Here is a 27,346-nt window from a genome sequence, read left to right as displayed (position 1 = left end):
ATATAGACAAGGAGACCTGGGAAAACATTGGACTTCCTGCAATCAGTTAGGATCAAGACTCAGATTTAGGAATTAATGAACCCTGTTACCTCATAGGCTACTGAAGCATGGAATATTTGAGTCCATAGTTTTGGTAAAGATGTTTTATCTTTTATCAATGGTTAAGAATGGGCATCATTAGAAGACATTTTCACTGTGAGGACAATGGTGATGTGCTTATTAATTCAGGAAAAGATTGATTGGTAGGAATTAAAGTTCAGGGAGAGGTAGCAAGTAATGACGTAGCTGACCTAGACTGCCTCAGCCATATAATGCCATCCAGGAAGCAATATTTTAGGCCATGGTCACGTTTAGATAATGGAAAGTTTTTCTAGAATCCAAGTCTTCTGATTTTCCATTCTGGAGCTTTCCCATATATGAATTTTTTCCTGATTAATTGTATACTATAAATTATTGGGAAGTCATTTAGTCAACAAATATTTATTGAAAACATTCAATGTACCATGTACTATTTTAAATTCTGGAGACCCTGGTATGAAGAAGAGAGACATCCTGTTGGCTTTTGTGGAACATACCTTCTAGTAAGAAAGATAAAAAACAAACATCAAGAAAAGTAAATAAAAGATAATTTCAGTGCTGTCAAGGGGAAAAGTGTGATGCGATTGAGTGACTGGCAGCGAAGTGGGGCAACAAAGACCTTGTTGCACAGATGGCAGCTGAGTTGATGCTGAATGATGAGAAGACAAGTTCCTTCTTGGCAGACAAAAGGACAGTCTCCAAGCTGGAATATTCTGAGTGAGGCTGGGTTTATCTGGGAGACGTTGTCATGAACAGCAAAGGAAATCTGAGGGATGACTCAGGAGAGCTATTTCTGGTCCTCCTTTCACCACTGTTTAACCTGGTCTTCTATTTTTTTTTTCACCTGTTAAAGGGAGGTAATCAGTCCAGCTTTTATTCCCAAAACTTACAGGACAACCAGAAACATTGGATAAGACCATGTATGTGACGACAAGCTGAAAATCTAAAAACACATCCTCCAGCCAAAGAGAGATTAGGATTAAGATGAGAAAGGCCGCTGAGAGCTGGAGAGCTGCCTGGCACCCACAGTAGCCAAAGGAGCCCCTAAAGCTTTCTTCACCGTGGCTTGCTTGCTTACACATGCTTGAAAAGCAATAGTAAGGAATGGCTTGCCCTTTGCCTCAGGATTAGGATAAATTTAGGAAAACAGGTTGTTAGCTTCCCTGAAAGGAAAGTGCTAGAGCAGAGTGAAATGTGTCTAATACTACATTATTCCTTGGAACAGTGGGGAGTAAGAGACCTGTCACTTGGCAACATAGTATAACCCCAAACCCTACAGGCCTACCTGTGCCCAAACCCAGAACCACATTCTGCTTGAAGTGGGACAGAATGCTTCAACAATATGTTCAAATTGTTTCCTTCAGGCCAAAACCAATACATGCATTAGGGAGCTTTAAAAAGTTGTTTCTCTTGTTTATGAAAAAGATAAATAATTACATTTGAGTTTATGACCCCAGTTTAAAGCCAGTTTCTGGTCTCACAGTGATGGTAAGGGAGCGTGTACGTGTGTACCTGCACACTCACACAAACAAACACGCTGGCATTTGGAGAATGCCAGCCTATTATTCATCCAGGATGAGACTAGCTCAGCGAAATGGAATAGGAAGGAAACAGTTTCCAGAAGACACAGGTACACCAAAAGAAACCCACTACTTTGGGAGAATTGAGGAAAGGTTAGGGAAATTACACAGACGGTCTACAACTCTATTGATGAATAATTCATGAGAAAAGTAAAAATAGAACAGCTACATAATACTGAGTATTTATGAGGCAATAGAACATGTACCATGTACGTAGATCGCTTATTGGGGACATCTCAGGCAGTCTGAATGGTTATCTCATTAAGGGAAGTAGTTGGTATCTGTAAATATATAGACGAGGGTATAGCTCTCATTGAATGGTGTAATTTATGGAACTTAATGTAACATCTTTAAACTAAATCTTTTAGATGGATGGTAGTAATTCTTTCTACCCATTATCTATGAAATGACCTAGGGTCTGTGTACCCATTTAGACAGGTGACAGAGAGCAAGCTGGGCTATAACACTAGGTCCTGTTCTCAAAGGTCTTCGTGCCTATTTAGAGAAGAAGTGGCAAATCTGCAGACCAGCCCTTGGGGGGCATTTCTGTTGCTTTGTACCCTCTTCACCCCCATTTAGGAAGATTAGATTACTTATCAATATTCTAAAAATGGGACATCACTTGAATTTCTCACTTCTCTTAAGTAATAGAAAGACCTATGCTAGGCAAAAGAAGCCAGTAGGCGAAAGAAATATACCATATGATCTCACATATAAAGGACTCTAATGAACAAAATAAACTAACAGACAAAATAAGACCACAGGCATGGAAACATGGGACAGATTGACAGTGACCAGAGGGGTGGGCAGGACAATGGTGGAAAGAAAGGGAAGGGACTACTCGAAGAACATGTATGAATGATGCATGGACATGGACAACACAGTGGGAACTGACTATGGGAGCAGGGGATGGGTTGGGCAGAGGAGGGCAAAAGGGGAAATATTGGGACAACTGTAATAGAATAACAATAAATGATGATTTAAAAAGAGAGAGAGAGAGAGAGAGAGAGACAGACAGACAGACCTTAGTAACACTAGGCTCATGTTCTTGCATGGCTATGATTATTAGGAATTGGGTAGCAATGCCCAATTGCTTTTAGTGTGGACATGTGGGATTTTTCCCCTAGGTTCTCTCCTGGTCCAATTACTTACTTTTCCATTTCCTGGCCCAATTACTTACTTTTCCATTTCCTGGCCCAATTATTAACTTTTCCATTTGATTTTGTAACCCCTAGTTTGGAGGCATTACGTGCTATTGTCCCCTTACTACCACTCATTGCTTTAGGAGAGAAGTGTGAAGAGGCATGGTTTGGTACATTGAGCATATGTCCTTCACGTAGATCATGTTAAAAAATCCAGATGTGTGTAATTTTTCTGGACCACTTACTCACTGTAAAAATATTAATTCAATTTTATAAATATTATTCAAATACCTTTATTACTGGGCAAGGCACATGGGAAGGAGGGTACATGGAATGAAAGACATGGTTCATGTTCCCAAGAAGTCCAGGCAAGATTGCTAATGTTTATTTAACACAATGCATTTGAAATGAAAATGTAGTGGCAAATATAATTTACAGTCACTTACTAGATTATATAAAAAGGACAATTTTATGTACATGTTTTATCCTGAAAGCTGTTTCCTGTAGATAAACAAAGAAAAGAAGTAGATGGTGAATATTATTAGTATTTTGAAGGAAACTTTTGAGCAACTGTGAAGAATTTAATAGTAGTTGTAGTAGTTAATAGTAGTTGTTACTTTGGCAACATTCTTTTAAAAATACTTTTAGAAGATTTTGAATCACTCTTTTTTCTATATTTATTTTTAGGGAGATGCAAAGTGTAGAATGGAAGAAAAAGAGAAAGGTGGATAGGGAAATAGAAACTGGAAGAAATAGAAAGAAAATAAATAAATAAAGATAAGAAAGGGTTAAAAAGGATATGACTGCCCATGTAAAAAATAGATTCCTGTGTTGGAACTAATTGAACTGTGTGTGTGTGTGTGTGTGTGTGTGTGTGTGTGTGTGTGTGTGTGTAGAGAGAGAGAGAGAGAGAGAGAGAGAAACCTGTGAATAGGTTTTTGATCTGAGTATTAACAAAGAAAGATATAGACACTTCTTTCATCAAGATCAACAATGTCTTTCATATTAGGAGATCCAAAAATCAATTCTCAGTCTTAATCTTACTTGATTTATCAAAGCCGTTTGACACAGATGGTCATTCCATCCCTCTAGAAATACTTTAGCTTCCAGGGTACCACACACATCTGGTTTTCCTAACTTACTGGCTGCTCCTTTTCAGTTCCTTCTGCAGATTCTTCCTGAGATCCACACCCACTCCCCTGCCTCACCTAACATCTTAATGGTAGAGTACACCTAAAGCTCACTGCTTGTTCTCATTTCCTTTTCCACATAACTGTATTCTTGGTGATCTCATTGGCCTCAGAGCTTTAAATACTATCTACATACTAATGATCCTCAAATATATACCTCAGCTCTGAACACACATTCTCAATAACTTGACGTGAGTGTCTAATAGGTATCTCAGTATTATGTTGTGCAAAACTGAATTCCTCAGCTTTTGTCTCAAAGCTGCTACTCCCTCAGTTTTCTCCACTTTGGTTTAGGCCAAAAACTTTCACAACCATTTTCCACTTGTCTGTTTCTCTCACCCCACATCTAATCTGTCTGAAAATTATTTATGTCCTTAAATAATCAAATTCATCTAACCTCATCACTTCCATTATTGTTACATTGGTATAAGCCACCAACATCTTCTCCCTGGTTTATGGTATAACTTTCAGGCTTCCATTCTTATCCTACCAATAGTCGTATCTTCAGAGACCAAATCAACTAATTTCACGTATAAGTAAGATCATGTGCATCCTCTGCTCACAATTCTCCAATGGCTCTCTATTTTACTAAGAATGAAATTCCAAGATTTTACAATGGCCTCTAAGCATAAAGGTCTAGTAGTCCATATCTTTCTGAGCTTACCTCCAACAACTCTTCTATGTCACTATAATGCAATTCTACTGGGTTTTTTCCCTATTCTTTGAACATTTTAGGCATGCCCACTGCCTTAGGGCCTTTGCATTTGCGGTTTCTTCTCTCTAGAATATTAATATCACAGACATGTGCTTCAATCCTTTGCTTAAAAGTTTACTTCTTGTTGATGTCTTTCCAAACTACCTTATTTAAAACTGGACTTCTGCTCACCTGCCAATCCCTCTTACTTCTTTATTTTTCTATATAGCACTTATCACCTCTGTATATGCTATGTCTTTGACTTGTTTATCTTTTATTCCCTCCCCACAGAAATGTAGGCTTCTTGAAGGAAATCTGTTTAGTCTATTTTGTTTATTGCTGTATTCCCAATACAAAGTAGAGGCTCAATAAGTAATTGTTAAATGCATGGAATGAAAGGAAATTAAAGACTAAGTCTTCAGTTAGGTAGCAACTTGGTTTAAACTTCAGGTGGCATCATAGTACCAAGATAATCAGCTTCCTAGATCGTCAATTAGCAGAGGAGGTGGGAAGTACAGAGCACCTTGATGTATGTCATCAGAATAGAAACAATTTAGCCTTTTTCCCTTCTTTATTACCAGGTCATGTGCCATCCTCCATCTCCTCCCCACCCCCATCATGGAGACAAATGTGGAAGCTCAGGGAAGTGTCCCGCAAAACAGTGGGGTTGGGCATGGGGGCCTGGCCCCATGCCCATGGAACTCACTGGTGCGCACTGAACTTGCTCACATCTGATAACAACGGTGCCACTTCCACCTTACCATGTATCACTGCCGAGCCTTCTGAAACTTATGACTTGCTGGATCTGGCAACCCAGTTTCTGATTGGTCTCTCTGGCCAGGTGGGTACTTGATGTTCCATGGTCCAGTGCTCCATCTCCACTAGGGCTCAATAACATATGAAAAGCTATTTTAAATCACCTAGAAATCTGTGCAGTAGGTGGAATGGTCCTGGCCACAAACATAGACAGAGGGGTCTATATTATCATTCTTGTATTAGAACTTACCATAAACTAGACACAGCATAAACTATACACAGTATCTATTCTCAGTACAGATACTTCTAAAGCATAGGATCTGCTAGATCTAATGTCCCAAGTGACAAGGCTGCCTAAACTATACTTTGGACCTGTTGCATACCTCTTTATTGTTCTGGCACACATTCAATGCTGGAAGTCTTCCATGTTTCTTAGTAAAGGAGTGGAAGCAGTATTCCCCAGCATGAAACATGCTACACACAGACCTAAAAAGGCCTGCCAAGCCTTGAGCTTCCTTCAGAAAGGTGGGATTATGACATGCTAAAATTCGTCATTTGCTCTGAAGGGGCTGTCCCAGCATACTCTCTTAGCTGGGGAGGGCAAGACAGTTTCTTAGTCTCCTACTTGGCTTTTCCAACTACAATAGTATAGACTAAAGAAGCTGTATATAGGTTGAACTACCAAGTGTGTATGTTCATGTCAATTTTAAATTCAGGGGCAGAAATGATGATGGAGTAAGTCAATGGACCCCAGAAGGTCCACAGTAAGCAGGACCTGGGCCAGAACTCCATTTATCACACCCATACAGCCCCAACGTAACAGAAGTCCATGATGATGCTTAGGGTCACCAGGTGTCAATGTTAATTTGGACTCTGTATCTAACAGTTCTTGAAATGTTTTGCCATTTCTCTTTCTCTGGTGTACTGTCTTTTAAGTAAATGGACAGAGGTCCCTTATGGAAGAACTGGAGGGATCATCGTTAATTAACTTTGTTATGGTGTCATAGGATTTTTTTCCTAGGGACATGAACTTTCCATCAGTCAATGTATCCCAGATCTGAGAATGCCTCAGGCCTAAACTTTGGACAAGATATTATGAATTTTTATTTATTGAGGTATCCACCCCAAAACTCTCGATCATCCATTCTTGATTTCTTTTCACTGTAAATCTCGAGCAATACTCTCAAAGACAGGCCATTTATCTTAATATTTGGAATATCGTATTTTATTAACCATCTCTGTAGCTCTTTGCAGGTCTGCTTCCTTGATTACCACTTTGACCTTACTATTCATTATGATAATTGTATTCACCTTGTTTTTTTCAGCTAAGTGCAGCCATCTGGTTTCTCTTATTTCAGGATCCTCTCATACCCATTTTTAGCATGGAGCCCATGTCTTCAAGAGAATCTCTTTTTGCTACGGTCTACTAAGGGCAGCTGTCACTGAGCTTCTCCTTGATGCTAGTACCCTTCTCACTGGCATGTTTCTCAACACTTAGGTAAATGGATTGTCCTTTAGGTCCTTGCACAGAACATTGTTTTGGGTTTATTTTTTAAGATTTTATTTATTTACTTTTAGAGAGAGGGGATAGGAAGGAGAAAGAGAGGGATGGAATCACGGATGTGAGAGAGAGACATCAATCAGTTGCCTCTCGCATGTGCCCTACCCGGGACTGAACCCATAACCCAGGCATATGCCCTGACCTGAAATCAAACCGGGGACCTTTTGCTTTGCAGGACAAGGCCCAGCAACTGAGCCATACTGGTCGGGGCCATGGAACATTGTTGATGGGTGGGTTTTCTGTAATATCGCTGTGTTCTAGCAGGCTTGCTTCTCTGAATCTTTTGATTACTGCCTCCAACATCTGCTACATTTATACTTCATTAGGTGTAGGTTATTGCTTTGTCCCAACTTCCAAGAACCATCCTGCTGGCATAATAGCACTGTCTCCTGGGGTCCTTTATGGGGTGTAAATCCTGGATCACAGGAGAGTGCTCACATATTGATAAACTCTTCCCTTTCCAACTCATTTTGTCCTCCTTGATACAGCGTCCTCAGAATGCCATCACGTGTAAACTCTTCTAGCTTCTGCCAGTACAGGTTGGCTAGGTATTGCAGCTTCTTTGATATACAGTCACTAACCTATCTCTATATAGTCTCTAACCTGGTTCACCAGGCCCATACCTTTCTCAGATGGATTATGTTATAACTTTTCCCATGATCTGGTGGCCAGAAGGGACGGTAGGATAGATCATAAAGGGATTTGTATTATTTTGCAAGACAAAAGCTTCTGCACCATCTTCAAGGAAAAGTAGGGTGGGACATGCAAGCCTGTAAAGCTTGAAGAAGAAGTGGAGGACCACTTCTGAGTAACTACAGAACTCAGGGGAATCTGAGGAATCTAAAGATTTAAGATTTTCTAGAGCAGCAGCCAACATGTTCCCATCTCATGTCTCCACGTACTACTCCTTCCCCATCGGGTCCCTGCACTTACTGTAGAAGACATGCTGGTGTTGAGAATTAGCCTTCTCTATAGCCCTGCCAGATTTAAGTCTCAGCTATTTATGCACTCTGGCTACAGGAGATGAGTATCTGTTTTTATTTTTGTTTGTTTGCTTGCTTGTTTTATTACCAAGAAAGCTCTTAGGTTCTCACACTGCCTTATGTTGGTGATATTTCACTCTTAGGCTCTCTTTTTCATCTCCGCTCTCCATTAGCGGGATTTTTAACAATTGCACCACAACTGCACACAAGCGATGAGATTTTCATGTTAGAACTAGGTGATCCAGCTTCTAAATCCCATTCTACAGTTGTCATCCCAGAATCTCATTTGTCAGGAACTGTCCCAGCTTGTCTTTCTCAGGTGACAAACTCTCAGACTTTGAGATTTGCATGCAGGAGGTTTGTTGAGGAGTGCTTTTGGTAATGTCATCTGTGATGAGTGGCAGTTGCAGGACTGGGCAGAAGGAGAAGGTGAATTTTGATGGTTGCAAAAGAGGCTTCAGTTGATCCTACAGTAAGATTTGGAGATTTGATAATACTCACAGTTGCCCTAATTAAGTCCAGAGCCTTTGTACTCCAGTTCTTCCAGTCACTGGATTCAGATGTCTCCAGGAAAGGAGGTGCGTATTCTTTTGCCTGCACCTGTTCCTGGAGAGGACAGAATCAACTGTGAACTATCAACAGTTTCTACTTCCGGCACCTGGAGAAATCAGTGCCTCAGTTTTGAAGGTCTATTTGGGCAGCAGACCACAGAAGCTACCAGAGTTGCCAATAGAGACCTGAATGGATGACTGAATGGTCCTTTTGGGGTTATAAGTGTTTCGATAGTGGATTCCTTTTCGGATTCCTTTTGGATTACAATATAGGAATTAGCATAGTGCCTTTCAAATAATAGTTGATTGATCAACATCTGTTGAGTGAATAAAGAAGGAATGAACTTTAGGGTTCTTATCCATCAGCAGGTATTCTAAGACCCAGTCAATAGTTAGACTATAATCCTTCTGCATGGCAATTTTATAAAAATTTGTCACTCCCACATAACATGATGATGTGGGTTTACTGTTTGTGTGGAATAGTGACTAGAAATATCCTTTTGAAATGTGGTGGTGTGAGTGGGCTCTAAGCTGAGCCCAATTTAATGACTGCTCTGCTCCTCAACCATGTTATAGGACTCATTAGTGCCTGGTTGATGGCAATTTATTGGCATCCACTGCCTTAGATGGAGGTTGAGTCTTGTGTGCTGTGGAAATGCCAATTAGCTTCATTCTGAATACTTAAGAGTATACTAGACATGCTTAAAAATTCTTTCTTGGAAACAGACTGTTGGTAACTGCTTTATTTTCTCTCTAAATACATAGTTTGTCACCACATTTCTTCATTAAACGATGTCAATATTCCACTCAGTAGAAATAATTGTACCCTTTTCTTAGGTGCAATTATCCTGATGAAAGTAATTAGTCAACACAGCTACTTAAGAAGGAGCCCTGCATTTGGAAGAGATTCAACTCACATGTACCATGTGGTAGGGATTTAGCTTGGCACTCGATTCATCTTGGCAACATGCACAACTTCACAGAGGATTCCTTGGGGTGTTTTTTCCCTGTACATAGGTGATGTCCCAAGAACACCCAGTACAAAGAAAACATACTTACATTATTATGACCCAAAGCATACCTGTTATTCTGACAAAAATCAGTTCTATGTATTATTTTTTAAAAATCCACAAAAGAAATCAGGATTCTAATTTTGCTTTATTCTCTCCTGCCTGTTTGCCAACTTATCGGATATTTAGCTAATGTTGTACATCCACATAAAGCTGTCCCCTGCCATCAACTGTGCATTTGGAGTGTGTATTTTGCTAAAACAAATAGAGGAAAGCAACTCTATCATGGCTTGAAATCTGAAGCGGTTTGAGAGATTTAAACTCTTTAAGTTATCCCCAGACCCATCTCTTTCTGGGTAAAGAGGTAAAGAAATTAATTCAATGGCTCTCAAATCTCTACTACTAAAATTTCTGGGGTGGTGGTAATGTTCTGTATCTTGATAGGGGATTGAATTACAGAAGGGTTTGCATTTGTTGAAATACAATGAATGATCACTTTTACATCAAAGGAAAAAATTTAAATATTGAGCATTGAAGATATATATGATGAGTATCTGTGGAGAAGAGTACCAGTGTCTGTAATTTAATTTGAACTGCAGAAAAATAATATGAGTTGTTAGATGAATATAGAGATGGATAGATAGACAGAGAGTTGGGTGATGAAATCAAGTAGGGTGAAATGTTAATGATAGAATCTAGGTCACAGGTATAGGGGTGTTCCTTGTAAAATTATTTACACTTTTTTATGCTGGGAATTTTTATAATGCAGTATAAAAAATAAACATTTTATAATAAAAAATAATCATCACCATTGGCAGTCCTCCTGCAGTGCCCTTGAAGCAAACTTTAATCAAAGTGGGATGACAATTCGATGTATCAATATTTATCAAGAACCTACTGTGGCAAAGCTTCATGCTGGGTACAAGATTTCATTGGAATTCCATGCTTAGCAGACTTGCTCTGCTCTTAACTGGGGCTAGTGGAGCAGTTCCAAGTTCTCCTCTAATTCTAATTCCAGCAGAAAAAAAATATAGGCAACTGTATCCCAACCCTCTGGAATTCATGGATTGATTTATCCATTCTTCTATCCATCTGTCCATCCATTTATCTTTTCATCCATCCATTGGTGTTTACTGTATTTCTCTGTTTGGTGAAAGGGATTGTAAAAGTGATCAAGACTTAGTTCTACAATCAAGAAGCTTAAAGTGTCACGGGGAGTGTCAGCATGAAGTCATTATTACTTCAAATTCCACTCTGACCTTGTTTATTCATTCAGTCAGGAAAAAAAAAAATCGCTTCAAGACCAGGGATGTGATGTAAGATATTGAAAATATACTTGTCTGTGTCTGGAAAACTTCAAAAGTAGCATTTTTGATTTTTTGTGGTAATTTCCAAAGCCACAAAATATTCCAGTCACAAATAAAAAAACCAAGGCTTTCCTGTGGGAAACTTTAGAGGAAACCTAACAAAACTTTCCCCAATTGGAATAAACCATTAAATACTTAAAAGCATTTTAGTAGCCTATAAAACCAAACCAAGTCCTTTGAATATCATGGGGCCAAATCAAATGTTAAGTTTTGAAACGTCCCAAAAGAATGCAGCTCACCCAGGTCCTATCAAGAGACTCACTGCTCCCTCTAGAGCTGTCTCCTTTTTTTTATTGGTATTAATTAAGTCTTACAGAATAAATTAGTTCACCATATTTGAATCACATTTGCACGCAGGGATGAAAAGGTCTTTCCCTCTTCCAAATCAGTGCTTTCCCACTGAAATAGCAATCTGGGTGATGCAACTACTACTGAAATGCCAGTCAATAAAAACGTCCAGTAAAGCGGGAGGGAGAGGGTGTGGGAAAGAGAGCCAACGAGGAGACAGCAGAAACAGAGGAAGCAAAAGGAGGAGAGAGAAGACAAATGGAAAACAAAATCTAGGGAAAGTGGATGAGGCCAGAGGGCAGCCAAAGTGAGTTGGTATTCTCAGTTAGAGCCAAATGCTGGAAACTCCCTGTCGGATCCTAAATGTCTCAGGTCCTCCTTGCCTCCACTCCACAGTCAGTGAACTGTTAGCTGAAAGGCTTCACATCCCACTGCTTGCTGTTTGAACCAGGAGTGCCAGGAATGCCTCAATCTGAGACTCAGCGACCTGAATACCTGGCGCCTGGTCCTTTTGTATCATCTGCAATAGGAAAAAGATTTCTCTCACTTCTGTATTGGTATTAGAATTCCTGGAGGTTTTCTTTACCTGCCTTGCTGCATTTTAGGCACAGAATGAGAAACCAAAGAAATAAACACAAAACAACAAACAAGCAAAACGCCCGTGTTACACCAAAGAGAGAACTTGAAACTTAACAGTGGTGTGTCCTTCCACAAGATGGTGCTCATCTTTCTCTGTTTTTCTTTTCCATCTTGAAAACTGGAATGACTGTGACTTTGGTTTCAAAATGATTTCGATGATTATACATACAGATTTCTGAAAGCATCATAGGATTTTAGTCATTGAGATATCCAAGTCCTACAGTACATTAGGGGAGTTGGAGATGAAGGGTGTAGAGGAGTTTGGGCATTCCTGGAAACAGACTGAGGTGGAGACTAGCGAACAGGGAATGTATTATGAAATGCTCATGAGATTGACTCTTGAATTAGAAAAGGGAAGGAAGAAGGATTGGATTGGGCATAGGATGTTGTTGCGATGCAGTTTAAATGCAGGTCTAAGCTAATTCACAGGGCTCTGAAGCTGGGATGACCCCCTACAGCTGTTCTTTTGGGCACTGGGGGCCAGTCCCTTATACTTATATAATGACCAGTTCCTGGCTGTGGGCTGCTCTGTGAGGCAGCATACTGTTCAGTGAGATCGCTCTCTTCAGCAAAGGCGCTTCCTGAAAAGGGCTGAGGGCTGAGAGCTGTCACCAGCAACATTCCCAGGATTGTAGGAATAAATCCCGCCTTTCTAGAGGGAGATTTCCTGGCACATTACAGCATCCCCTACAGGGGCACCTTTTTTTCCTTTTTGTTTTCTTTGCTTATGTCCGCTAGCATGTGGCAGCCACGGTCCCACATGGTTTTTCTCTCCGAGTTTCCCCATAGTCATACAGTTAGCCTTGGCTAGTCCATCTTTTTTTTTTTTCCTCTCTGTTTCAGCTTGGTTCCCTGAGCAGCTATAGCTATGGCTTCAATTTTCCTAGCAGCTTATCTTTCAACTTTGGTTTGAAATTGAGAAAGACCAATGTGCCTCGATGGGGAAATTTCACCTATCTGATTCCTAGGCTTGGGAGGAGCATACCATAACCCATCAATGAAAAATGTCCAGGCACGGGATTGGTTTCTGCTAATTCTTCTGATCTGTTTGCTAGTGCAGAAATGGATGGTGGTTGCTTTTCTGTTTCTTGTAAGGAACGTTAATAATGAGTTTCAAGTCAATCCACTGGTGGATCTATACATTTTCCTTGGAGAGCTTAAGAAGGGCTCACTAAATAATATTCTTTTCCACCCATCAATCTGTGTTAGGAAGATGTATGACTGGTATCTAAGGTGCTGTCAGTGTGTTATTTTCCATGTTCCTCTCACATGTCAAATATAAAAATACAGCCTGTCAGTGTAAGTGTGATATGGGGCATTGTTCAGAGAGACTGTGAAAAATCCTGCAGCGCTCCCTGATTCATCATTTCAACAGCCTAATCATTTCATAGCCCAGTCTAAACAAAACAGTTAAGGGCATTCCGACTTAGGGGGTACGGAATCAGGGTCGATTCAGAAAGGACTGAAAAATCCCAAAGAGAAAAATGTTCTGGGAAAAATAAGAGGAGCCTTGTCTTTGTACCCAATTTCATAGTTACTGATCTTTTTCTGAAGGTTGTTTATTAGTTAATTATTCTCCACCACACCCTGCACCCTGACATTTTGCCAAAGCGGCTGGGAGGCCTCGTTAAATCAGAATTTCTACTTTCAGCTCACCTGTCACAGCTAAAGGCTCCCTCAAATGCATTGACATCGATTAATATTTAATGGCTGAATAGTAGAAATATTGGCTCAGCACAAACTTTTCTTCCTTTAAATTAAAAAGCCTTTAGAATGGACTCGGCTTCATACACACCTAGCTCTATATTTTACAGTGAGAGATTTATGTGGGTGTCAAAAAGGGGAGAAGAACCTCACCCTGTGTAAAGCAATATGTGCTCCAGGAAAAGGCTAGACTCTGTGTGTGTGTGTGTGTGTGTGTGTGTGAGAGAGAGAGAGAGAGAGAGAAACTAGCATTTAATGAGCACTTACTGTGTGTCAGGCACTGTATAAGTTACTTTCCATCATTCATCTCCAATACTCACAAGCACCTCTCCAAGGCAGATATTATTATCAACAGTCTCAGAGAAGTTAGAAAATGTATCTGAGGTCACAATTCAAGTGGTAGTCAGTATTTGAATCTTGCATTGTTGAGCTACACCATCCATACTCTTCCGAAACACATATTGCCTCCCTGGGAGACAGGAAACCTGAGGCCCATTTAACCAGTGCCCTGTTTGACTCCAGCAATCATTTTGTGTCTTTGTGACTTCATTTTTCATCTGTGAAATGAGCTATAAGTCAGATCTTGCAGTCTAATTGGGGCTCTTTTAGGGCTGAGATTCTGGTTTTAAATCAGTCAGGTTAGCTCTTAGTTTATTTATATTAGCAATACCCTAACAGGCAGATGGAAAAAGAAATTAAGAAACATTTCCTCCCAGGACAAAGTAGTACAATATATAAAATTGCTAAAAATATTAATATATGCATATGTACATTTTTAGAGAGATTGATCAGCATGACAATGACAGTGGAGAAGAGGTATGCCTAAGTGAAAAGAGAATAGACTTTGGACAAGACAGATATGTTAAATTCTGCTTCTGTTACCTGTGGGATCTGTAAACTGGGGCAAGTTTTGTGACCTCTACAAGCCTCAGTTTCTCCCTCAATGAAATGGGGATAATAATTCTTACTTCACAGAATTGTTATGAAGGGATAATATATTTAAGGAGCCTAGCATAGTGTTTAGCACCTGTTAAATAAGAGATTGGTGTTATTAATACTAAAAAGGAAATATCAGTCATAATCAATCTTCATATGTACCAGCTTAGTTCAACTTTGTCATTTGTTGCTAAGATATACTAGACATATGCCAAAAGAGAACATATAACCAAAAACACAAGGAGTAATTTCAGTAACTCAGCATCTTTGGTATAGTGATAGTTTCCTGAGTAGTGGGTTTCAGTGAGCTGAGGAAAGACAATTCAACTCTGTGGGTCAGAATAGCTTTCGTGGAGGAGATACTGTCCCTCAAAGCCTGTTTCCTTTTCTGTGCTACTGGAGATACAGCTTTGCAAGTAGTTCCCATTTTGAGAAAATGTTATCCAGCCTCTTTTGAAGCCTGGTGTGACCTTTTGACTAGACTTTCATTGGTTATTTATATGTTTAAAGTCTGTATCCATGGCTTAAAAGAAACAGCTTATTGATTCACCTATGGATGGACATTTGGGTTGTACGTGAAGTTTAATGTATACTAAGTATACTTCAATAGGTATACACCAAATATGTAGAAAAAAAGAAAATAGTTTGCCCTTCAATTTTTCTCTTTCTCCATATTGGTGGGCTGGACTACAGATGTGGTATAACTCATATTTGAAAATGAAATCAGAGACAACATTCTAGGAGACAACAGAGCAACAAGATAGCAAGAACCTGGGTCTTGACAACATTATGGCACAGAGTTGCGGTGCCTTCTTGAAATCTCTATCCTCAAACTGGTCAGTGAAGGAGATATCAACATCTATCTTATTTATGCCATTCTGTTTGGGGTTATCTTGATTATAGCAGCATAGTCTATGCCCTACTTGTACTACACCAGGAAACATTGCCCACATAGTCATTTGGTCAGTAATGAGAGTGGACATCCTTGTCTTGCTCCTGATCTTTGAGAAAAGGCTTTCAACCTTTAACCATTGAGTATGATGTTAGCTGTAGGCTTATCATACATGGCCTTTATTATGTTGAGGGACATTCCTTCTATATTCAATTTGTTTAGAGTTTTTATGCTGAAAAGATGTCAAATTTTATGTGCTTTTTCTACATCATTTAAATTTTATTTTTCATTCCATTAATGTGATGTATCATATTTATACATTTATATATGTTAAACCATCCTTGTATCCCAGGGGTGAATCCCATTTGATCATGGTGTGTAATCCTTTTATGCATTCCTGAATTTGGTCTGCTAGTATAATGGTGAAAATTTTTTGCATCTATATTCATCAGGAACATTGGCCTATAATTTTCTTGTAGTGTCTTTCTCTGGTTTTAGTGGGTATCAGGGTAATGTTGGCCTCATAAAATGAGTTTATAGTGTTCTCTTCAGTTTTGGGGAAAAGTTTGAAAAGGATACTATTAATTTTTCTTTATATATTTGGTAGAATTCACCAGTGAAACCATCTGGTCCTGAGCTTTTCTTTGTTGGGAGGTTTCTTATTACTGATTCAGCCTCTTTATCGGTCTGTTAAGAGCTTCTACTTCTTAATGGTTCAGTCCTGGTAGGTTGTTTGTGTTTAGAAATTTATATATTTCTTCTAGGTTGTCCAATTTGTTTGAGTATAATTGTTCAAAACAGTTTGCTTATGGTTCTTTGTATTTCTGTGGTATCAGTTTTAATGTCTTCTCTTTCATTTATAATTTTATTTATTTTAGTCATATTCTTTTTTCTTGGTTATTCTAGCTAAACATTTATCAATTTTTATATTTTCAAAGAACAAAATTTTGGTTTTGTTAATTTTTCTAATCTTTGTTTTACTTATTTCTTCTTTGATCTTTATTTTTTACTTCCTTCTGCTAACTTTTACTTTGTTTTTTTTTTCCCTAGTCCCTTAAGGTATAATGTTAGGTTGTTTATGTGAGATTATTCTTTTCATTCTTAAAGTATATGTTTATAACTATAAACTTTCCTTTTAGAACTACTGTTGCTGTATCCCATATGTTTTGATATGTTATGTTTCCATTTTCATTTGTCTCGAGATATTTTTTGATTTCCCTTTCAATTTATTCTTTAATTAATTATTTATTTGTTTTTAATTTCCTCATATTTATGAGCCTTTCTGATTGTTACCTGTTATTGATTTTTAGTTTTATATACTTGTGATTAGAAGAGATATTTTATCTAATTTCTGTCTTTTTTGATATTTGGGACTTTTTCATGGCCTAACTTGATGTATCCTAGAAAATGTTCCATGTGTGCTTGAGAAAAACCTACTGGCATGTGTGTTTTTTTAATTATACAATTCTAATGCATTTTCCCATGGATGTTTGGAACTTTTCTTGTATGCAGCCTATAGTTATGATATAATACATTACCAAATGTACATACCATGATGTACTAATGGATATCCTAGGTATAATACACTAATTTCCTACTCATGCAGAATTATTGTCATTGTTTTAAAAATAAATGTTTTTAAACACTTATTTAAGCAAGTCACAGGGTGGCTAATTGATAATTTTTTGACTCTATTCAATTGTTTGGTTTCTCCAATGGGACTAAGTTACCTAATGATGCCCTCTTTTTAGTAGACCAGGCAGGGGACAATCTGGCTTATCACTTAGTGGGTGTGGGGTTTGGACAGTTGAGGAAAGATCATTGAGATTCTCTCTTCTCTTTATTAGGAGTTAGTGGTATTAGAGGATTAATTTAGAAGTACTACCTGAGGTGGTAGAGAATAGTGGGTTAATATGAATTAATTTGTTGTTATTAATAATAACTTCCACAACTACAGCCATAATAACACAATAGATCATTTAATGAGCACTTTTTAAGAATTTTACGTATATTACTCCCATTAAATTCTTTTTAAAAATCATGATAAATTAGGAAACTGAGGCTTGGGAAAGTTAACTGATTTGTCTAAGATTATACAGCTTGGTGAGTGGAGCAGTCAATGTTTGCCTCCAGATTCAACTGATTCCAAATACTCCCTTCTCACCCCTTGAGATGGGGCCTTTCAACAAGGCATCCATAGCCAAGAATGCTAAGCTGATGACCAATTTTGAGGTATAAGACTAACAAGAATTCAACAAATTATGATGTGAGGAAAAAAATGGAATGAGCCAGATGTAAGATGGAGTGGATGAAATCTGAAGGTACAGGTTAATGCTCACATGTGGTGGAGGTCCATGGAATTTGGGCCTCCCAGGGTCCATTTTCCCTTCTTACTAGTGCCTTGTTTTCCATGGGGCAATTCCACCTTCCCTTCAGTATAGATTATGGTGGGATCCTAATGAGAAACCCGGCTGTCACTGATAAAAGGATTATCCCTGAGTAAATAAAGGACTTTTAGAACATCGAAAATGGCATAGCAGAATAAAATTGTACAGCAGTAAAGAATAAAATAGACACTATAGAAAATCAAATTAATGATGCATTAAACACACTCTAGATCTCTTAGAATATACAAAGAAAAGGAAGGAAAGCTAAAAATGATGAAGGAGAATGTGGCTGTACAAGGCAGAGAATGGAGATAAAACCTAATGACTTTAGATATTCAAGAGTAGAAAACAAGAATTGGAGATCAAGCAATAACCAAAGACATATGCTATGTAAAAAGTAACTTTTCTGAGTCTTAAGTTGAGTCACAAAGACTTAAGTATTGAGAACAGAAGGATTCACTGCATGCCAGACAGAAACCAAAAAAAAGGAGAACCGCACTTGACCATGACTAGCCAAAATGTTTGAATTAGCAGAGTAAAAATAAATCCTACATTCACCCAGGCAGAACGAAAAATGTTGCCTACAAAGACTGACCCTAACCTTTCTGTAATAGCAAATGCCAGAATTTGAGAAAAATCTAGTGCTTTTGCGTGAGAAGTTTGTAACTCAAGAATTTTAAAAGCACCCAGATTGTCTTTAATGTGTGACTGCAACAGAAAAACCTTCACCATTATTCAAAGGCTCAGAAACTACTCATGGATGCTATCTATCTATTATTTGAAAGTATTATTTAAAAATATACTAGAAACATGTAGGAGATAAAAATAAGCAAAAATAGAAATTCTAGACGCTGCACTGATTATATTACATTTTACACCCTCACCTTGAAATCAATATAAATTGAATTGTCTTATTTGAAGCCTACCGGGTTATGTGGCTAAGTTTAGCCTTGCAGCATTCCCTTGAACTCTTTTTTTTTTCCAGTTTCTTGGCACCAGATGTAACTCTTGAGTTGTATCATTTACTCCACTGTGCTCCTTTTCAGATGAAACTCCTTGCAGTATTCAAGGTTTGCTTCTCTCTACAAGTGCTTGTTCACAATAGATGACCTATGTACAGCGTTAGGTTAGAGAGCCTAGAAAATGACTAAACAAAAGATTCGCTTTTGTTCTTCACAAAGTAAAGCAAGTACTTATATTCTGGCCATTTTCAATGATAAAGATCTTGACTAATAGTGTTCTGTATTTTTCAAACATTGAATGACTCCAGTCCTTGATATTTAATCTGGAGAGGATTATAAACAACCCGATGGAAAATTTTACCACCAAGGCCCTCTTCACAGCTTCTTCTCACTTTCACTATGTAAAACAATTATGTATACTTAAACGTGATAAGGAAAATGTAGCTAAATGTTAATAATATTAACCAGTGCGTAGTAGGATTTGAGGTGATTTCATTTTCTTTACAAGTTTACAACTGAGCATATATTACTCTTATAATTAGCAAAGAAGTTAATAAAAACCCACAATATTCAAAGGATACAAACAAGCATCTCACAAAAGCAGAAACCTGAATGACTAGTAATATGAAAAAATATTTTTCCTCAGTAATCAAGGAAATTCAAATTAGAGCCATAACATATGTTTTTGTAATCATCAGAGTGGGCAGTGATTTAAAAGTTTGGCTACATCTGTAATAGTGAGGATGTGGTGGGAAAGTCTCTCTTCTGGTGAGAATATAAATTAGCACAATCACTTTGGAGATTAATATGACAATATCTAGGAAAGTTAACAACATATATACACAGAAAATAGACTTTTAGATTTTCTCAGCATTGCTTGTAATGGCAAAAAATGGATATAAAATCCATTAAAAGGAAAATATGGATTAAAAATTGTGGTATATTCTATACTGTAATTGAAATAATTGTGATCAACATAGAACAATGTGGAAAACCCCCCAAAACATAATGTTGCTAGAGGAAATGCGAGTTACAAAGAAATATTTATAGTATGATTCCAAATTTATAAGTTTAAAACCATAAAAACCAAACACTATTTTGTTTATGACATAAACATATGTAGCAAAATTAAAAAAGCAAACCAGAAAATGATGACTCCAGGATCATGGTTAGCTCTGAGGAATGAAGGAATGGACTTGAATTTGAGGAGCGGTTAACACAAAAGGTGCTGGCCATTCTACACTGTTTTTCCCTTGGGAAAGCATAAAAATCTAAGGCATACTATGAAGACGATAATATCTGCAAAGCTAACAGTAGATATGATTTTATTTTCTTGAAATATTTTGTAGTAAAATAAAATATGAATAAAGTGTATTCATAATATATATTTTTATAAATATAAAAAGTTTGTGCTCATAATTTTAGTGTGCTACATTTTCACAAGCAGAAGAAATATAACAAAGACTGAAAGAAAATAAAATAGAAATCAAAATACTGCTTATATTTGGATGGTAGAACTGTATATAATATTTTACTTTCTTTTTTCTAGATTTTTATGATGAGATTATACTATTTTTATAATTGAAAGCATTTACACATTATAAAAGCATGATAATAATGTAGGTTTGGGCTGTATTGTGGAGGGCCTTGAGTATTATGGTATGTTTTGGGTTTTATCCTATGGGTTAGTACTTCCCAAATTGTAAACTGTGGAATGCTGATGACCTTCAAGATGTTAATTTATGTTGCTATGAAATAAAGTTTCCAGGGTCAATACACTTTTTAAAATGATGTTTCCCATCCCTCCTGCTTAAAGAAGCACAATACACATTTATACAGTCAAGGCTCTGAGAAGTTCTGTAGTAAAAAATGCCAAACTACAAAAACTTAGCATTCATTCAACTCTGTGTTTCCCAATTACATATAATCACAGATTCTCTTATGAAGGCATATTTATTATCATTTGAGGGATATTAGTTTTCAGCAGACACATTTTGCAGAACACACTCAATTATAAAAATATCCATAACGTTATATAGAAAGTAGTATAATTAAAAGAGAGATTTTAGATGTTGAAAGTGGCAGTATTGGACAAGGTGGTTGGAGGTGACAGAGGCTGGTGTCAGAGAGGCCAAATGGGCAACGACTGCGGTAGGTCATTAACAGACGCCAAGGGCTTCAGTACATTACTGACTGCCTAAGCAAACTATCGTCACAATTACATTCCTGGCACACAGTAAACTCTTATTTCTCACATGTCGGTGGGCCTGCTGGGATTGAGCTGATGTGGCTCCAAGCTATAGTTTGGATCAGGGTCTGTTCTGTGTATCTCATTATCCTTAAACAAGAGCGTACCCAAGGTAAGTTATTCTTATGACAAATGCAAGCTTATTTCAAGTCTTATGCCATTTCAACTAATATCCCATTGGCCAAAGCAGATTACACGTATGGCCAAACCCAAATCAAGAGATAGAACATTACACTGCTTACCATGAGGCCAAAACATGTCACAGGGCCAAGCTCAACATCAGTGGGCTGGGGAAGTATCTTCCTCTCAGGAAGCTGGGTATGGGGAGAGGAGTTGAGTATTTGCTGAACAATTCTTTCATTTATGGCCTTTCTATCTAGGAAATGAACCCAGCACAGCTATTTGCTAGCTATTTGAAATCTACATGTGTTGAGTCCATCAGTAGGGTCTCTAGTCCTGAAAGATGCCAGAGATGAAAGGATGGTTTTAGCATGGCACAAACCTGAAGAGAGTTGTGTGACCGCTGAACCTTACCTGCATTTTATTTGCTCTGTAGGTGTGACAACAAGTGAGTGAGAGTATAAAATGTCTATAAAGAAGAAAATTGCTAAGAAATTAAACCAGGATTATAAGAGATTAGTCCAAATTGATGTGCCTGGCAGAGATAAGCATATGAGTAAGAAGTCCATCTTTCATAGTTCACACAGCTTTTCTCATTTAATATTAATTGATATTTAGTATTCAGAGACATGACTCAGTTTAGATCTCAGAAAATAATTTCAATTCCCAAGGGAATAAAAAGGAATAATCTTGAATATTTTGAAATGATGGGGATCAAAACTGCAGGATTGAACAAGCTGTTGCATTTTTAGACCCTTAATATTTTTACTCCAGAATGGTTCGGTGCTTGTTGTGTTCTCCATTTAGTAGGCATAAAAACCATATTATATGGATTTTTTTGAGTTATCATCTTCATATACTAATTGTGTAACTATGATACATAAGCAACTCTTCCTACATTAAAAAACATGGCCTCTTGCTCTAAAGAGTGATAGTAAGACATGTTTTTTGAGGTTTTATTTTCCAGCCAGACTACTTTAAAAGTGTAAGCCTTATGTCTAGTTGTGTTGTAGGAGAAGCTGGAGAATGAATAAATGATGGGAGGAGAGTGAGAAGGGTCTAGCCTGTGGCCACATTGTGAATATGACAAAACGGACCACGGTACTTGTTGCATTAACACCCGGACTGCTCTCCTCACTGTCACAGCTCAGTGACCTCATGGTCTTCATACTGGTTCTGGAGCAGGGAACCTGAAACTCATTGCAATCATGGCATGAATGACTTATAAGGATTCCTGTTTTAAACATCAAAGCGAAAGTCTATAATGATGAGACAAGACTGGGAATGGTAGGCAGGGAAGCAGTTTGGAAAGTGGGGATTCTCTCAGTGCTCCTAACAGACCATCAGGAAGGACCAGATATGTTCTACCTGCAGAAATACATGTGTACATGACATGTTTAATGCCATGCTGAGTATATATAGAGTACTTGATGCATAGTACTAAAAAAAAATAGGGGCCTAAGACAAGATATTCTAGACTTATGGTATGTGTCTCTTCTTTGGACTATGATCCTATTATTTTTAAAAATGTAACTCAAAATAAAAAAAATTCATAGATATTAGAGATATGAAGCTCTGTGATAATTATTAATATTTAGTATTCAATTTTATACCTGATCAATCACCTGTTGAGCATCTAGCTGAATGAATAGTTGTGCCTAGAAATATTCCTCAGTGCCGGAAACCAGGTACATAAGTTAGATTGTTTATTGTTGTCCATCCAACACCAAGTCCCTAATTAGTAATTATTAGTAATAATAATGATGATGACTATAGTATCATTCATATAAAGTAATCTTAAGAACCCATTACTGTAGTTTTGTTTTAGAATCATCTGGTCTCTGACACTTTCCAGAGGTATGAATTGTGGATGACCACCTTACCTCTTTAGGGCTCAGTTTTATTCATTTACTTATTCAAAAAGTATTATTGAGGGTCTGCTCTGTGTAAGACTTTGCTAGGTCCTACAGGATGTGCCAAGGAAAAATAAGCAAACTTTGCTGACAGTAATATTGCAATATAGTAGGGTATAATATAATTATATCATAACATAATTTAAATACTAAAATACAAGTATATCCAAAATATTAAGCTCTTCAGAAACACAAGAGCTTAACACATTTTTTTGATGAAATCGTTGGGGAGAAAAAGAGGAAGGGAAGGCTTCTTGTACAACAGAGCTTTGGGCTGGCACTGGAAGCATTGTGAGGCACTGCAAATTGAGGGAGTGGTCTTAACAGATAATTGAGAAAAAAAAGGAGAGATATTTGTCAAATGGTGAAGGTGACCACTTGACTTCATTGCCTGTTATGTGTAGGGGAGTAGAGGGCATAAAAGTCAAGAAGATAAATCGTGGACAAAGCATAGAAAACTTTGAATTTCCAGATTGAACTTTATTTATAAGGGACCGGCAAGTCACTGGATTTCTTTGAGTGGCTGTTTGGCATGATGTGAGCTGTGCTTTGGGAAACTTACTGTGGCATCATGGGTAAGATGATTTGGCCTGGAGGGAAGGGAGAGTTGTTTCAGGCAGACCAATTAAGAAGCTACCACAATAATTAAGTCACAGAAACTATGGCCTTGAACTAGGGGATGGATGGTAGGGGAGAGTAGTGAATAATTTTTCCGAATAAAGAGTTGATTAGGCCTTCGGGAGGCAGCTGGGAAGATGTCAGTCATAGCTAAATTCTTGAATCTCTCCAAATTCACACAGAGCATGTTGCCTTAACCTCAGCACTGTTGATAATTTGGACTGAATAATTCTTAGTTATGGGGGGCTATCCTGTGTATTATGGAATGTTTAACAGCATTCCTGATCTTTACCCATTAGATGCCTATGGTACTGTCCCCACCCCCATCTCCAGCTGTGACAATCAAAACTATCTATAGACATTGACAAATGTTCCCCGGGGGACAAAATTATCCCCAGTTGAGGACCACTGCCCTATATAAAACTAATAGAGCAAACAGGATATAAAATCCAACAACCCACAGACTATATCTGAAGCTCTTTATCTATCTATCTATCATCTATCATATATTTATCTCTCCATTTCTCTACTATTACTAGTTTTAAGGTATCTCTACAAACCCCAAATATGAATGGGTTAGAAAAAACCCCTGCAAGCCAGGAGACCTGTGCAGCATCAGCATCTCTGCAGATGGAAGTAAAGGGATGGCAATGTGGATTCTGGAGATCCCTAACACCAGAGCACTCTGCTATCCCTAAGGGGTATTCACTGGAGCTATGGCTGAACTGGTGGGAGTTCTACAGAATCAAATCACAAGTGGGAGCAAGGGGACTTCATTCGAAAGGTTTAGTGGTGCTAGAGCAGTCTGGGCCCTATAAAACCATTGATAATTAACAAGTCCTTCCCTTCCAGGAGAAACTATTGGGAATAGATTCCAAACTGAGCAGAACAAGAACAAGAGGGGCAAAAAAATCCAAATGAAAATGGGATTGGAGAGTAGAAAAGAGATCTCACAAACCATAAGACCATATTTCTTTTTCTTTATTTTTATTATTGACACCAGTACTGAGGTCCCCATTCCTCCCCCCGACTTTGCCGCCTTCACCCAATCCTCGCCTCCCTTCCCTCTGCCCATCACCACACTGTTGTTTGTGTGAATCATTTTGAGAGAAACAATGGCAGGACTTTAGAATCATGAGTCTAGAAGAGCTATTTTGGTCTCTCCTTCCTAAATATAAGACAAAATCTCATTTACTTATGTGTGAACAAAGGGAAAGATATGCAGCCTCAGAGAGAATGAGGAGCGGAAGTTCCCCGTGGCCGGGACTTCTTCTGCTCCTGGCACATGGAAAGACACGCCCACAGAGCGGGCGAACACCCAAACCCAGAATTTCACACTGAGCTACAGAAACCCAGCAAATAGTAGAAGCCGTAACGATAAATTAAACATAGAAAAACTCAGAAATGAGGTGCTTAAGGAAGGTCTAAAAAGAGAAACAAAATAATAAAATCATGTCTATAATGCAGTTGAGCCAAGGGCACACAAAAGCAAGTAAACAGAGTAACGCAGTGAGAGAAATAGAGCACAGATAGGAAGAACATTTTAAATATCAAAAAGATATGAAAAAAACATTTAAAAAAGCATCTGAGGGAAAGGGATGCATTGAGAAGTTTTAACATATGTCTAATACAAGGATTCGTTATCTGGAGTTGTGGCCTTCAGGGCTTTTGGATAAAATTCAGGTGGTTTATTGATTTGGTTGGGAAAATATGAGGTCTTCATTTTTACCAAGCGCTAGCTGAAATTTAACATTTTCCTTTAATTATTATTGCATACACCAGAACATAGTGCTATTAATAGTACCTGTTACTTTGTCACCAAAACTAATGACAAATGTCATTATATCAAATTACAGTTTTATAAAATGTCTCCAAATATCACTTATGTTCATCATTTTTTCAAACTTATAGGTGTTATTAATCTGCCACCAGAACTTATTTTTAAAATATATTAATAAAGAAGTAAATATATTACTATACCACAATTTAAAAATATTTTGAGAACTCTATTTCAATATAATTAATTTCCTTTAAATTCTCTGTATTCCATTTGATGCATCTAAAATATTGTTCTGAGAAAGGATCTAATGGTTTCACCAGACTGCAAAAAGTTTCCATGGTACAATGAATATTGTAATCTCTATTATATAATAGGAGTCCCTGAAGGAAAATTTTAATTCAAAAAACTTTTCTGAAATAAAAGACAATTTGAAATTACATATTGAGGGAACTAGAAATTGACTCATAATGGCCAACATTATCCTGTAAAGAAAAATCCTTTGGACATCCCAGCAAAAAGACCAATAGAAAGAAAATTAGATTGCCATTAGAACCTTTAACAGTAACACTTTTATGACCAAAGAAAATGTAGTAATATATTTAAGAAATCTAAGGAAAGAAAATGTGGGCCAAGAATCTTATGTTCAGCCAAATTGATCTTTAAGTATAAAAAGCCTCTGGTAAACTGATGTAAACACGCAGGACACAGAGAATATTGTTCTCATGTGCCTTTCCTGAGGAATCTACCAGACCACAGTGAAATGAGAATGGAATTTAATAGTTAGCAGTTTGAAACTTTTACAGCACTTTGACATTGTTATGACATCCAAGCCCATGAATCACTTCTCTAGTAATTTATTTTCATTGTACTCTACAAAAGTATTGGTCCATAAAAGATTGGAAAATTTTTTCACTCTATACTAATAAATGGGCTTCGACAACCAAATTTACCATATGGGGGACAGTGAACATTAAATATAAATTTACCTGTACAATTAGGACTAAAAAGCCGCTATAAGGGAGACAGTGTAATAGTATGTAATGTCTGTATGCTCCGGCAGTGTAGATAACATGACTACTTTAAAAAAGAGGGAGTTGGGAATAGGGAGATTATAAATAAACTGTCTCCTAATTTTGCTGACTGAAAAGACCTAGAAAAATTGAGCAAATTATTAGCAATGAGCATACATCACATGCAAGCTGTAGCCTTGAAATACTATTTCCTACTACTTGCATTTGTATGATTCTAAGTCTGAAGTAGGAAATGTTTATGATTGATTACCTGCAATGTACCAGCGTGCAAGGAAGCTCTCAAAGATTACCAAGATTGTGTCAAAAAGACTCAGGGGCTAACTTGAAGAGTCTTCTAGTGGCCAAATATGGGATAAGCAAAATGAAGACCTTGGAGACCAGAGAGTTTCACAGGCAGAAGGGAAACAAAGACCAGAGAAGAGTGGGAAACATCAACAAGATAAGGGGAGTGAAATGATAGGTGGAGGATAATTTATAAAGATGGGACCTTAAATAGAAGATCTATAAAATGCCTTCCCACAATGCCATGTAATTCTGTCCCTGCAAACATTTTTGGCCTCTTGCCCAGGTTAGTTGAGGCATTTTCTACTTCTAAGGTAAGAGAAATAGAAAGAGAGACCCCCATGTTGTGTGGAGTGACTAGAATGGATGGCAGTTAATTGATGGGCTATTGCTGACATCTCTCTTAAAGCTACAGCAGGCCCCAATCTTTATCATTCAGCCTTAACTCTTTTCAGAAGGGCTTTCCTTATGATTACTGCCATATATCATAAGAGTGATAAATCAGCTTGAATGATGGTTTACCTATATTTGTCTATGAACTATAGTCCTATTGCAATTTACAGCATAGAATGGATGACTGTCCTTAGTTTTTAAATGGGATATTTAACAAAAACCCAAAGAGTAAGAGTTTTTG

General features: G+C 37.7%; 1 pseudogene; it reads left to right on the top strand.

The window, feature by feature from the left end:
* Positions 1–5,357: 5,357 nt before the first annotated feature.
* Positions 5,358–27,346, top strand: part of LOC129069735 (60S ribosomal protein L21-like) — a 108,697-nt pseudogene continuing 86,708 nt past the window's right edge.

The sequence above is a fragment of the Pteronotus mesoamericanus genome, unplaced genomic scaffold (genome assembly GCF_021234165.1).
Source record: "Pteronotus mesoamericanus isolate MK-2021 breed Mesoamerican mustached bat unplaced genomic scaffold, CSHL_Meso_final contig_24, whole genome shotgun sequence".
Lineage (NCBI taxonomy): Eukaryota > Metazoa > Chordata > Mammalia > Chiroptera > Mormoopidae > Pteronotus > Pteronotus mesoamericanus.
Note: the sequence above shows the minus strand (reverse complement) of the source record. Positions and strands in the feature narration are given on the sequence as shown.